Below are 13,540 nucleotides of genomic sequence, written 5' to 3'. Positions count from 1 at the left end.
TTTCTTTCACTGTTAGGAGCCTTTTTGAGTTTTCCTTCTATTCTGGAATCAATCTAGTAGCATATTTTCCAAGAAAATCATCTATTCAAGCCACCTTTTCTAATTTATTTGCACAGAGTTTTGCAAGGTATAAATCATTTCATCTGTTCTATATTTCTCATTATCTAATTTTGTTTATTCATGCTTTCTTCACCTGTTTCTTGATTATGCAGGTAAAAATATAAGTCCATTTTTTTAAACTGTTGTTCCCCTACAGAACTAGCTCTTAGATTTATCAATCTTCTTTTTTTAATTTTCTAACTTATTGAGTTTTAGTTTGATCTTTCTTATTTCCTTCTGCTTTCCTTTATTTTATTTTGTTGTTCTGTCTCAAATTCCTTGACTTGCATGCTTCACATGTTGATTTTCATTCTTTAATTCTTTCCCATGAATTGTGAGCTGTGACTGTGTCAGGAATTGTGTTGGTTCCTACTAACAAAGGGACCCAAAATAGCAACTTAACAGTTAGGATTTTTTTCCCCCAGAGGTAGAGAGTCCAGTGCTGGAATAAATCCCAGGATATTTTTGAGGAACACCCCTTTTATCTTTCTACTCATCTACCTTTAGCATGTATTAGATACCTTATGATTATAAGATGGTTGATCCAGCATCACATATGCCCAAGGCTTATTAGGCCAACTGATGGTCAATCTTCTTTTTAAAGGAGATTTCCTGGAAGCCCCACTCACCAATAATCCTGTACATCTTATTGGTGAGACTTTAATCATATGGCCACCCCCACCTGCAAAGGGGGTTGGGAAGTAGGGTTTTTTAGCTAGTCATTGACACTCTCAACAAAACCAATGTTCTGTTAGTAAAAAGAGAGAAGAGAATGGATATTGGGAAGGCAGCCAATAGTTTCCACCACAGTAATGTTTCTATTATTATTTTCTAGATAGCTTCAACTTGTGGTTTTGATTTTGTCTTTGACCCAAGAGTTGTTTTTGAGAACATTTTTTCATATCCAGTATGTTTGTTGTGTTGTTTTGGCTTGGAGGGTCTGTATTTCTGTATGTTGTTAATTTCTACTTGTATTGTAGTCAAAAAATGAAGTCTCTATTACTTCTTTCTTTTTAAATGCATTGAGGTCTCTTTTGTGGGCAAATAACATGGATAATTTTTGTCAATGTTTAATGGGTGCTGGGTGTAGTCTCTATTTAAGGCATGGTATTTAAAATACGTACATACAACCCGACCAATTATTTAGTTCAGCTATAGCACATCCTTCCTTATTTTGTCTTTCTGATTTGCCTTGGGTCTTCCTGGATACATTCGCCTCCTACTACTAGCATGGTGCTGTCAGTTTTGCTTAGTGATTATTCTTTTAAATGTGAAACATGTTAGACCTCATCACCTCCCATTTTACAGATAGGAACAATTTGGAGAAGCACATGTATTTGCAATATTCATCATCTCACCGATTCCAATGATTTCATTATGTCTACCTTCGGTTTCATCTGAGTTATACTAACATATTTAAATAATTTAATTTTTAGTCTAAGTAAAACAAGATAGAATGAAAACCTGTACTCTCCAGCTTCCCTTCCCCAATCCCAATCACATTCCCCAGAGGAAACCAAGTACAAATACTAGTTATTTCTCCTAGTACTTACCTCCATCTTGCTAAGTAATATGCCTAGCTGCAATTTCTTAACTTATCAGTTTTACATATGGTAGATGACACACCACACATATGAATTTCTCATTCTGCTAGCTTCCCAATAATAAAATCAAGAGCCAACTGCTTATAGTACTATGATTATATAAATATTATTCACTAAAGAGCCAAATTGTAGACTATGGTCATCTTTCCTTTCTTATAAAACTTTTACTTTTCTAGAGTTAATAATTGATAACTATTTTTACTTGTCTTGTTTTCTATATACCTATCCTAAATCCTTTTACCAGCTACATCACATCTATTAGATGCTTACCAATATTAACTTCCAGATGATCAAAATATCAGATAATTTGGTGATCTTTCCCTGGTGACCTCCCTTCTGTAGTCTTCCATCCTCCCACCCTATATTAGGGTTTAGCTGCTCTCTTCCTTTTGTGCTATTTTGTTTCCCAAGTTTCATGTCTTCCTCTTTCTTAGTTTACCCAATTGGTCTGAAGGAGCACACTTCTAGTAGCTTTTGAAGAAAAGGTCCAAGGGGGAAACTTTTTTGAGTTCTTGTATTTTGAAAAATGTCTTTATTCTATGCTTACTTTTGATTGGTAGTCTAGCTGGATTTAGAATCTAGGTTAGAAATAATTTTATCCCAGATTTTTTAAAGTATCACTCCATTATCTTCTAGCTTCCAGGGAGGCTGTTAAGAATTCTGATGCTATTATGATATCCTTTCCTCTATGTATGCCCTGTTTATTTTTCTCTGAAAGTCTCAGGACCTTTTCTTTGTCGCTGGTGTTCTGAAATTTCACAATGACGTGCCTGAGTGAGGGTTTATAAAATTGGGCACTTTTATAAAACATGGGGGCTTAATATATTCCTTCAATTTGGAAATTCATGTCTTTAGTTCTATGAAATGTTCTTGTATTATTCCTGTGTGATAATGTTCAGAGAACCATTTTATTTTGTTCTTGGTTTTCGCATCTATTAGTAATGTTGAATCTTTTAGATCGAATTTCAATTTTTCGAATTTCTTTTCTCATCTACTTTTCAACTCTGTCTTTTTTGTTCTACTTTTAGAGAGATACGGCATCAACTATTTTTTAAAAATTCAAGCATTTAATTTGTAATTTCCAATATCTGTTTTTCTCTAATTGTTTCTCTTTCATAAATGTTATTCTTATTTTAGACACGAAATAGCTTGTCTCTCTTTCTCAGGATATTAACCGTAACTTTTTTTCAAAAACATTTGTTTTCTCTACCATCTGCAACATCTCCATCTTCTGCAAAGTTTCTGCTTCCTGTTGGTTTTGGTCCCTGTCTTTCACATTGAGGGCTTTCCTAATATAAACCGAATCCTTGGCTGCTTGATCCTATTTAAGGATTTAAGAGTGAAATACTAAAAGCAGACTGAAGCCTGTTTATGTGGAGAGGAGTTATTAGCTGATGAACGTCAGCTAATATGGGGAAAAAAGGTGCCAAGCTTTCCACTGAGGAGCCACACATTTCAGCATCTGGGGGCATTTTTTTCTGGAGCTATTCGATTTCTCAAGAAAAGAATCCTGCAATCCACTGCTGGGGCTACACGGGCCTGGTTGCTGGCATTGTGGGACAGGACCGGGGAGAGCATGGAGGTCCCAGAACTCATTCAATCCCCCCATTCTCAGTTACCCACACCCCCTTCCAACATTATTCCAGTTCAATTTCTCCAGAGAACAGACCTCCAGTCTGCTGCTGGGTGGGGAGGGGGTCAGATATCAGGGTGCAGAGGAGACCCTGGAAGTCTAATTGCTCCAGCTCTCAAGGCTCTTAAACAATTCCCTAGATGTTGGCCCCTCACCCTGCCTTCTGCAGTAACCGATGCCTTCCATCTCTGAGCCTCTCAGCAGTTCTGCAGGCAAATCACCTCATTCCTATATTGCCGGCACTTCAGGCTGAAGCATCTATCATTCCACTAATTCAGTATCACTCCTCCATCTGCTTCAGAGCTCTCCTCCGCCAAGCCGCCACCGCCATTGTTTGTCTTTGTGGGTTTAATTTTCATTCCTTTACTATCTTTTGAGTGGCATTTTGAACAGGAGATATCTAGCTTATCTTCCTCAATACTAGCACAAGACCAGCAACTGTGCCTTAGAGTGATGAAGCAAAGGCCAAGACCCAAATGACCAGGTGTGTCTTGATCCCTTGTTTCCGAGCAGTGGCGTGTTTTATTCTGGATCTCTAGAAGTTTTGTATTCATTAGACTTAGAACAAATATTTTTTTAACAGAAGGAGCTTCTGTACAAATTTATCCACTGTGATGCTTTTTTTAAATGTTATTTACTAAATGAGTTCACTTTACTCACCAATAATCTCTTCTTATGCTGACTCTGCCTTTTCTATGAAAATATATCTTCTAATATTTATTAATAAAATTGTTTTCTAGGGTTTTATAGTCCTTTTCATTAGTTGCTGCTACTACAGTCAAGACTAATTACATTTCAATCTTTGAATAAGGCCACTTGGTTTATTACAATCTTAGCTCCCTGTTAGCACATTAATCCACATGTTTGAATTTCATGAAATGTCCACAATTTACATTTCCTTGACAACAAACCTCAATCCAATATTTTCACGGAATGACATTTCTCAGCTGGGCACTGGTGTCTTAAGCAAATATGGATTTCCTTCTCAATCACAGTGTAAACACCGAATTAATGAATGAATTTAAGGACAGCTGTTCTCCATTTTCAGACACCAGGCCACGTCACAATCCTAATGCGCTCCACAGCCACACTTGCTCAGTCGGGGACTAAGCCCAACCAAGGGCTTACATAATTTGGCAGCAAATGCTGACCAATTGCCAGGATGTAACATTGTGGCACTTGGCAAATAAAAGTGGTGCTTTGGAGTGGAAATAATGCTTTTGGAAAAGATCGCTAAATGATGATAATTGCTTTAGTTAGCGAGATCAATGAGTGTGTTTGTGAGTAAGAACAAAGAGCTTAGCACTTGGGAGAACTATGAACATATGCCAGATAGAAACATTTCCTCTCTCTGGGCCATCACATGTTATCAGCTGAGCACAGAGATTAGTCACAATGCTGGGCCACACATCCCCGCCTCTCCAATCTAATCCCTGTGGCACCTCCAAGACCTGGAAGCATCTTCACCAGCCATTCCAAAGGCCCTCATGGCTACTGTGGATATGCAGCCAGGCAATGAGAAACCTTTCCAGCATAGTTTGCCCTCCCTTTTCAGGACAACAGTCCCCATCGGCCAGGACAGGCTGGGCCAAGCACCCAGCGTGGCACCTGGCACAGGGGAGGGACTCCACATATGTTGGCTTGGAATGAATAATTCTGTTTTATCATACAAGTCATTTAAAAGAGCATCTAAAGCAGGGATGGGGAGCTAACGAGCCTCAGTGTCGTCTTGAGCTTAATTCCAGGAAATAAGAAGGGAGCCACAAACCAAAAAGTCATTTTCCCTGAATGGGATTCAGTGGTTGCCTGGTTCAGAGGGAAGCCACTGCCAGCCTGATGATACACACCAGCTAAAACTTCTGAAGAGTGAACACAACATTACTCCTAAAGGACTTGCTTGTAAGACTGGTGGGAAGACGTGAATTTTGTGTGGGAATATCCACATTAAAAACTCAACTAGATAAAAGTGAAAAATCAGAGGGAGGAAAAACCAAGATTAGCAAAATGCATACTGGTTTTTCAATGTATTCCCAAACATGACAGAAATAGGCAGCCTTCCCTAACCTGAGCTTTATTTGCTTGCTTCCTTTCTCTCTCTCTTTCTCCCTATCTATCTATCTGTTCTGCAGCGCAAACACAGGAAACTGACCAAACTTTTAAGATTTCAAAGGAAATGTCTCACAGGGTCAAGCCTTCCAAACTCCCTGGGAAAACAATTTCAAAAAAAAACTTTGAGGTTTGAAAATGACAGCAGAGTTGCTGTCTACTTTACACACTTCAGTATGGTTTGAATCTCTTTAAATGAGTGTGATGACCAAAACTTTTCTATGTTGGGGGAAAAAATTAAATTTTAATACAGAGTGCTGCAGCTTCCCCCTAAACTCACCACCTTATACAAAAAGGAGGGAGGCAAAAGGGAAAAGAAAAGCCTATAGGAAGGTCCTTTCTACTAGGGCTGGAGACCTCAGAGGATCATGAAGATCAGAGTTCACCGGGACTAAGTAATCTGACCACCCTCAGATTGGAGTGCAGGGGCCACCCTGGACTTCCTGGGACCCTCCACCCCACCTCTGGAAGTCCACCCACTCCCTTCCCCAGGGAGGGTCTCCCGCCACATCAGTCTCTGTCCCACTTCTGTTGGCTCTGATCCCACTCCTGTTTCCTTACCTGATTAGCACATGCGTTACCATTTAATTTATGGTGTTCTTATATTGCCAACTTTAATTTTAAAATTCAGTGACTGATATTTTATATCCCACGTGGTCTCTGAAAAAATACAGAATTCATGACCCAAAAATGATAAGATATGTTGTTCGTCCTTTCTCATCTCTTGACCCTGAAGTGATTTCAAAAAGTTCTCCCACCAATGCAGAGCTAAGCTACAGAAGTCTGCAATTCTGAAGACGAGTAATGGAGCCCAACACCCAGGTGAAGGGTGAGGAATATGTCTAACATTTGACTCAGGTCAAATCCGGGCTCTGGACAAGTTCTTGAACTCCTCTGCATGTCTTCCTATCTCTGAAGTCAGATTATTAATGATGACTTCATAAGGTAATTGGGAAAATCAAATCATCTGTTGTATGCTAAATGAAATAACAGGAAATAAGAAATGAAAAAAATTTCAATTTGGCATTTATGGCCATAAGAAAGCTGACTTGGACCATAAAATGTTTTTAAATACTTATGAGGCAGAAGCTAAAAACCCCACTGGTTAACCAAAAGTGTTAACCACCAACATCCTGAAATAATTTATTAACTAATTAAGCAACTGGAGGGCTGAGAATCTAAAGTACAGTGCTATGTCCATTGTGGAAATTTAATAAATAATTGTTGCCTGAATAAATGAATGTTTTTATGTTGCCAGGTACACAGAAAAGATCTTAACCAGAAATAAGAGATCCACGACATTTGTGCTGTAGTTTCCTATATGGAGCCAAAGCCCAAACATATCAATACAAGGTTAGTGCATTTTCTCTCTAAGCCCAAATCTAGCTTCAGAATCCTCCTCAACACTGTACCCCTGTAGTCACTGCCAATCGACTGGTGTAGACACAAAATCAAATCTGCTTGCCATCCCTGACATACAATACTCACCTAACCCTACCCCTGTTGAAGCGAAAATGTCCAAGAAATAAATTACCTCCCAAAACCCAGTGGAGTCCTCTCAGATTTCTCAGTCTCATCACTCTTTACATTATAGTCAACACTGAGCCCTGCAAAGCTCTTCAGACTCAGTGCATACCTATGCTCACGTTCACATTATTGACATTAAGGCCATCAGGGCACCAAGAGGAAGGCACCAGGCAAGAGAAGCTTCTATCCTCACACGGTTTTTACAACCTCTACTTGCAACATTTTTTTCTCCAGTAAAACACTGTTTCCCTTCAGCTACAAAAATCCTGTTCTTTCTTCCAGTCTCACCTACTCCAGAAATTTCTGGCGTCTCTGGCATTCCAGCACATGGTCAGCTCTACACAGTTCAGCACCAGTGCTCCAGCAGTGGCTCTTTTGTACGTCAGTTTTGTCCCAACAACTACATTTTAAGGTTTTTCAACTGATTCTGAGTCAGACATGTACGTCATCCCCCCACAGTGCCAGGCAAGTGGGGTGCTTTCCTTATATCATCTTGTCTGGTCAGATCCTCGCAGGCCCCCAAGTAAGGGATTCTATTTTCCCCCCTTTAGAGATGTGTAAACTCTGAGGGGTGGTAATGTCCCCAAGATCTCACACCAACTCGGGGGCAGCACCACGATGTAGACCTAGACCTTCTGTCTCTAAGACCTGAGCTCTTTCTTGAACAAGGACCACATTTTCATTTTTGTGCCTCCCACAGTATCTGGTACAGTTACGCTGACATGGTCATTGGCCAGCTGTGGACCATAGAGATGTCCCTCTACACTGGTGTGCCAGCAAGGCAGCCTCTTGTCTGTCAGATCTCAGCAGAAGTGTCACTCCTCGGGGAGGTCTCCTCCTTGCCATTTTCCCCGGCACCCAGAACAGCGTCCTGCATATAGCAGGTGCTGAGTGAATACATGAATGAATGAACTAATTAACCACGTACAATGCACAGAGCTCTCTGAATCCCCTTATAATATCTGAACAAGTTTTTTTTATGTCAAGATTTTCCATAACTAATCCCCTATGCCCATCTTTCAGGCACACCACTACCTCTAACTGGAATATGCATCATGGTTTAAAACACTAGAATCTGATCATCAGCATCATTGTGGCTTTTCTTCCTGCCTCCAGGCACCACGCTCACAAGATATGTGTGTTTCAAAAGTAGAAAATAGGTCCTGGGGTTATCAAGCATCTCATAAGAGGAGTAAAGGGACACTGTGGAATTTCAACAACGCCAGCCAGCTGTAGCAAGCCCGAGTTCCAAAACTCCTCAAAGAGGATTTCTGCAAAGTGAATTCCAAAGCTAAATATTCTCCCTTGGAATATATGTTATGCCTCCTGCAAAGTCTCTCTTCTTGGTCACTCAAAACAAGATCAAACCAGGGAAATCTGTCTGTCTTTGTCCTCATCAGAGAAAGACTGAAGGAGTCAGCATCATGAGGAAACTTGGCCATATGATGGCCAAATCCACAGCCACCCAGGGAGAGCTGGCGGCAAGCAGCCTTCCCATCTCCCTGCGGGCATCAACTCACAAACCAACCAAGTCTCATCAATGGATCCGTCAGTTGTTTGCAGGGGATCCAGAAAGACTATGCTATAAATGGCAGGCACCTGGATTTGTCCACAGAAACCTACTGAATATCATATAGTGTGACCGTTAAAACAAACAGAAGATAACACTGTGTAGTCACTCAAAATATCAAAAAATAAAATTAAAATAAACCTTTTAAAATAGAAACCTAGCAGATTCCCACATGTATAAATTCAGGTTGTCTGTTGTTCAAGATAGTATTACCGCCAAAGTTTGATGACACCAGAAGTCTGATGAACTCTTGAGTGGGCAGCAGGGGAAGGGGGACTGTCCCAGACCCCAAAGTCACACCAAACATGTTATATCTTGTTCTTGCCAGTTACTCAAGTAACTGAAGAACTGACCATTCTTTCAGATCTTCTGAGCATTTCTGAGGTTCTCAGCTCCCTTTCTCCTTTCCTAAAGCCCTCCCAGCCCATCCCCAACTTCATATTCTGCCCCAGTCTCCCTGGTTTCACAGCTCCACATAGCTGGGCTCATTAGTAAGAAAGCCTCAGATTATATTTGGAAGTTGATAGGGAAAGAATGTTTGTGTCCCCTCAAAATTCATATGTTGAAATCCTCACCCCCAAAGATGATGGTATTAGGAGGTGGAGGCTCTGGAAGTTGGTTAGGTCATGGGGGTGCAGCCACTGTGAACGGGTTTAGCGTTCTTATAAACAGACCCCACAGAGCTTCTCGTCCCTTCCACCATGTGAGGACACAGAGAGAAGGCACCAGCTATGAACCTGGAAGAGGTCCTCAAAAGACTGCCCCATGCTGGCACCTTGATCTTGGACTTCCAGCCTCCAGAACTGTGAGAAATAAATTTCTGTTGTTTATAAGCCAGCCAGTCTGTGGTATTTTGTGAGTGCAGCTGGAAGAGGCTAAGACAGAAATGAACAGGATATAAACAAACACACACATACAAATGAAATGTGTGTGGAAGAACCATTCACATCTCCTTTCAGAGCAAGAACTTGTCTCCCTCTTGGGCCCCATTTCCTAAGTGCAGAATCCCTTCCTCTCCAGTGTCTAGGAGCCAGGGGACGGCAGAAGGGCCTGGAACAGAAGTTAGAATTGGGAGCTTCTGCCTGCATAGCTTCCTAACCCAGGCCATGGCACTGATGGGTAAAGGCCATCAATTCTATTACCTTTATTTTATATTTAAATTATCTTTATTTTATACAGATGTGCCCAATAAGGAAATTTCACAATTCATGATGTTTTTCAATAATCAGAAATTGAATTAGCAATCAGAAATTTAAGTTTCAATTATGTAAACAAAAGTATTACATATTTTAGCCTTTTAGGGTTTGTCAGTATATTGTTTTGTATTCATATGAATACGGATATTGTTAAATTATCTTGAAACCATGCTAAAATTTAATAGCCCACTCACAGCCTCTACTATCCTTATTTTGTTAAAAAAAAAAGCTTTTCACAAGCACTTTGAGAAGACCTATTCCTAGGTATCCCTGTCCTCAGCCACATCTTCAACACTGATTAATTTCTATTTTAATCTTTTACAAGCTTGTATAATGTACAGATGCCTTTAGAGAAAAAATTTCAAAGGCCCTCAGTATTCACTTAATGTACAAACATCAAACTATCATACATCTTATGTTACCATAAAAACCAAACAAATCTGCACATTAAATACAAACACAAAACCAATACAATTCAAATTCACAACATGAATTTAATGAGAATAATGTTCATTTGCTGAAACTAAAGCACCATACCTGGTGTGGACAGGAAGACACCGCCCACGGCAGTGCAGGCCCTCAGGATCTCATCGCACATACATTACCTTGTGCAGTTTTCTGTGAGCTTTTTTATGCAAACAACTATGAAACCTTCATTTGTGCAGTCTGCCATAAAAATATTGGGTCTTCACGTGGTATGAAGGCCTCAGTTATTCGTCCAGTCCATCTCAGTTCTTTTTCAATAGTTTGTGATAATTAAAATACTGTACTATAACCTGAAACCCAAACCATTACAAACACGGCCATTGGAATTGAGCGGTAGTATCCAGTGGTCATCCAGCTCATTCAGAATATGCCAATACTAATGTTTTATTTAATCACTAACAAGTTCTTACTGAGAGCTTTTTACTGTGCTAGGCACTCTTTTGCAGCACTTACATGGAGAGACAGTCTTGCCCCATAGAACTTACAATCTAGTGGGGAGAGACAGATGATAAACAAGAAAGTCATATAGTGACGACTGCTATGAAGAAACGAAGCAGTGTAAGGAGAGAGCAAGGTGGTGGTGGTAAAGCACCATCTGAGATACAGTGGTCAAGGAAGGCCTCTCTGAGAGGGGAACATTTGATCTGAAAGAGATGATGAGATCTTTCAAGCCACGCGAGTGCCAGGTAGAGAGAACAGCAAGTTTAGAGCTCCTGAGGAAGGAATGTGCTAGGCAAGTGAGAATCATCTAGAGAGCCAACTTGGCCAGAACACAGTGGGAGATGGGGAGGGAAGGACAGGTGAGGGCAGAGCAGTGGGCAGGAGCCAAATCACGGGGTCTGTGGGCCTCAGTAAGGACTCTGGGTCTTATCCCAAGTGGGTGGGAAGTCACCAGTAAGAGTCAGGATGTTATTTAAAGCCAGGGGCTGGATGAGCTCAGCTAGGAAGTAGTGCAGATAGAGAAGCTGAGGACAGCTCCAACTCCTCGCTGCACAGCTCGCTCCACAGACTAGCAGTAAGAACATCACCTGGGAGCTTGTTAGAAATGCAGATTGTAGGCCCTACCCCAGACCCACTGAATCATTATCTGCATTTAACAAGATCCACAGGAGGGTCTAGGCTCTAGCACGTCAACACTGAGAAGTCAAGAAGAGGAGGAGGAGGCAAAGACAACTGAGAAGGAATAGCCAGTGGGTCAGAGGAAACCAGGAGAGTATGATGGCCTAGAAGCCAAGAGAAGCCAGTGTTTCAAAAAGGAAGAAGTGGTCAGAAAAGCCGAACACTGCTAACAAGCAGATGAAGAACAGGGAAGCATCCTTGTATTAGGCAGGATGGAGATCAAAGGTGACCTTGACAAGGACTTCATCACTGGAGGGGAAGTCATGAAAGCCCAACCAGAGTGGGCTAACAAAAGAACGGAGTAAAGACAACTTTCAAGGAATGTTAACTATCACAGAAATAAAAACATAAAAGTAAAAGGTCGTCATGGAAAACTTAATGTCTCCCTTGCCCACCCCAACTCTCCCTTCCCCCTCAGTACAAAATCTCTGTATTTGCTTCCTCTCCCCAGGAAAGTGTTTGCAGCCTGGGGGTGCAAATAAAATGCATAACCTGGTATTAATGACCTGGTATTCATGCTCAAAGAATTCTGAGCCAGAGCTTACCTAATTATATGGAATATTACTCTTTTCCCTTCCTCTGGCATTTGCTTATTGTCCTGAGGTGCATTTGAATCTCTAAGGGTATGCTGAGAGCAGCTGAAGAGGTACGGCCTGTGTTTAATTAAGACCAAGTGCGTGGCCGACCCCGTGGCTTGGCGGTTAAGTGCATGTGCTCTGCTGCTGGCGGCCCAGGTTCGGATCCCGGGTGAGCACCAACACACTGCTTGTCAGGCCATGCTGTGCCGGGTGTCCCACATAGAGTGGAGGAAGATCAGCATGGATGTTAGCTCAGGGCCAGTCTTCCTCAGCAAAAAAAAGAGGAGGATTGGCATGGATGTTAGCTCAGGGCTGATCTTCCTCACAAAAAACAAAAACAAACAAACAAAAAAGACCAAGTGCAGAAGCATATGGAAATATCTTTTCACTCTGAGAACGCCAGAAAAGACATTGATAAAAGAATCCAACCCGGAAAAAAAGTCACTCCTTTTACCTTTCCTCTACAGAACCCCTTGACCTATTAATGCCCACCCCTGTCCCACTCCAGGTAGAGGGAGACCTACAGAGAACCACATTCTAAAGGTAGGAAGGTCTTCAGAGACCATCTAACACATCCCTGACTTCTGTTAGATAAGCCACTTTCAAGCTTCCTAGTTCCAAGTCTTTAGACCCAAACCTCTGCTCTGGGATCCATTCCCATCCCCATCATCACTTCTCCCTCGTCAGTAACACAGCAACAGCAATTCCAGTTTACTTTCCTCCACCTACACCCAATGCTGACGTCAGGTCACTCCTCTGTCTTAGTGTCCCACAACATGCAACACAGGAGCAATTCTGTAGTATGCAATAATAATGATAATGTAATTAACTCTTAAATACTCATACTACATACCAGTGCTCTTCTAAATGCTTGTATTTTGATTAACCTACTCTGAACTGTAATGTCCAAAACTAACCTCTGGACATTAGCCTAATGTTGAACATTAACACACACACTTGAATTTGGGTGGTTAACTGATGATCACATAGAAAAACATTGCAAAAAGAGAGAAAGTACTTAAATGTCTTAGTTTTCTCACATGGGCTAAATTTAGAAAAGTTTTGTATTAAAAACCAAAGTTTAATTTGTTTTCCTGGGTAGATCTCTCCAATGGGAGCCTTCTCTGAGTCACAGCAGTGGAAATCATGGTGTGAAGCCCTAGACAAATTTACCACCTCCTCTTTGACTGTCCTGAGGGCAGCAGGAAGCAGAGGTTCCTATCAAAACAGGTGCCAAGTTGTACAACGAAACAGGCAATAAAAGTAAAAAAAAAAATTTTAAATCCTGGACATAGAAAAATCACTACAAAGAGAAAAAACTGAAGAGGAAAAGGAAGAAACATAAAAAGGAGACAATGAAAGGAAGTCCCTCCCTGGAAGCTAAGAGGTGTTTTAAAAAAAAATCGGGGGCCACACGTTTCTCCCAAGCTTCGGGCTTCTTTTTGTTTCCTACGCCAGTGACAGCTTCTATGACTTCTCTACATCTATGAAGTGAGCAGAGTTGTAGAGAGAAGACACAATGACCTGTCTAAGGAAGCTGAAAACATTTAACAATAAAAGAACATTAAAAACCCACAATCACCATCCAAGAGAAAAATCTGCCTCAAGGAACCTGAGGCTTT

General features: G+C 41.0%; 1 protein-coding gene across 5 annotated transcripts in view; it reads right to left on the bottom strand.

The window, feature by feature from the left end:
• The window catches only part of CGNL1 (cingulin like 1), a 157,137-nt gene that overhangs the window by 102,666 nt on the left and 40,931 nt on the right, over window positions 1–13,540 (bottom strand). The window lies entirely within an intron of this gene.

This window comes from Ceratotherium simum, chromosome 3, assembly GCF_057802395.1.
Source record: "Ceratotherium simum simum isolate JZ-2026a chromosome 3, ASM5780239v1, whole genome shotgun sequence".
Classification (NCBI taxonomy): Eukaryota; Metazoa; Chordata; class Mammalia; order Perissodactyla; family Rhinocerotidae; genus Ceratotherium; species Ceratotherium simum.
This window is presented reverse-complemented; position numbering and strand designations above follow the sequence as displayed.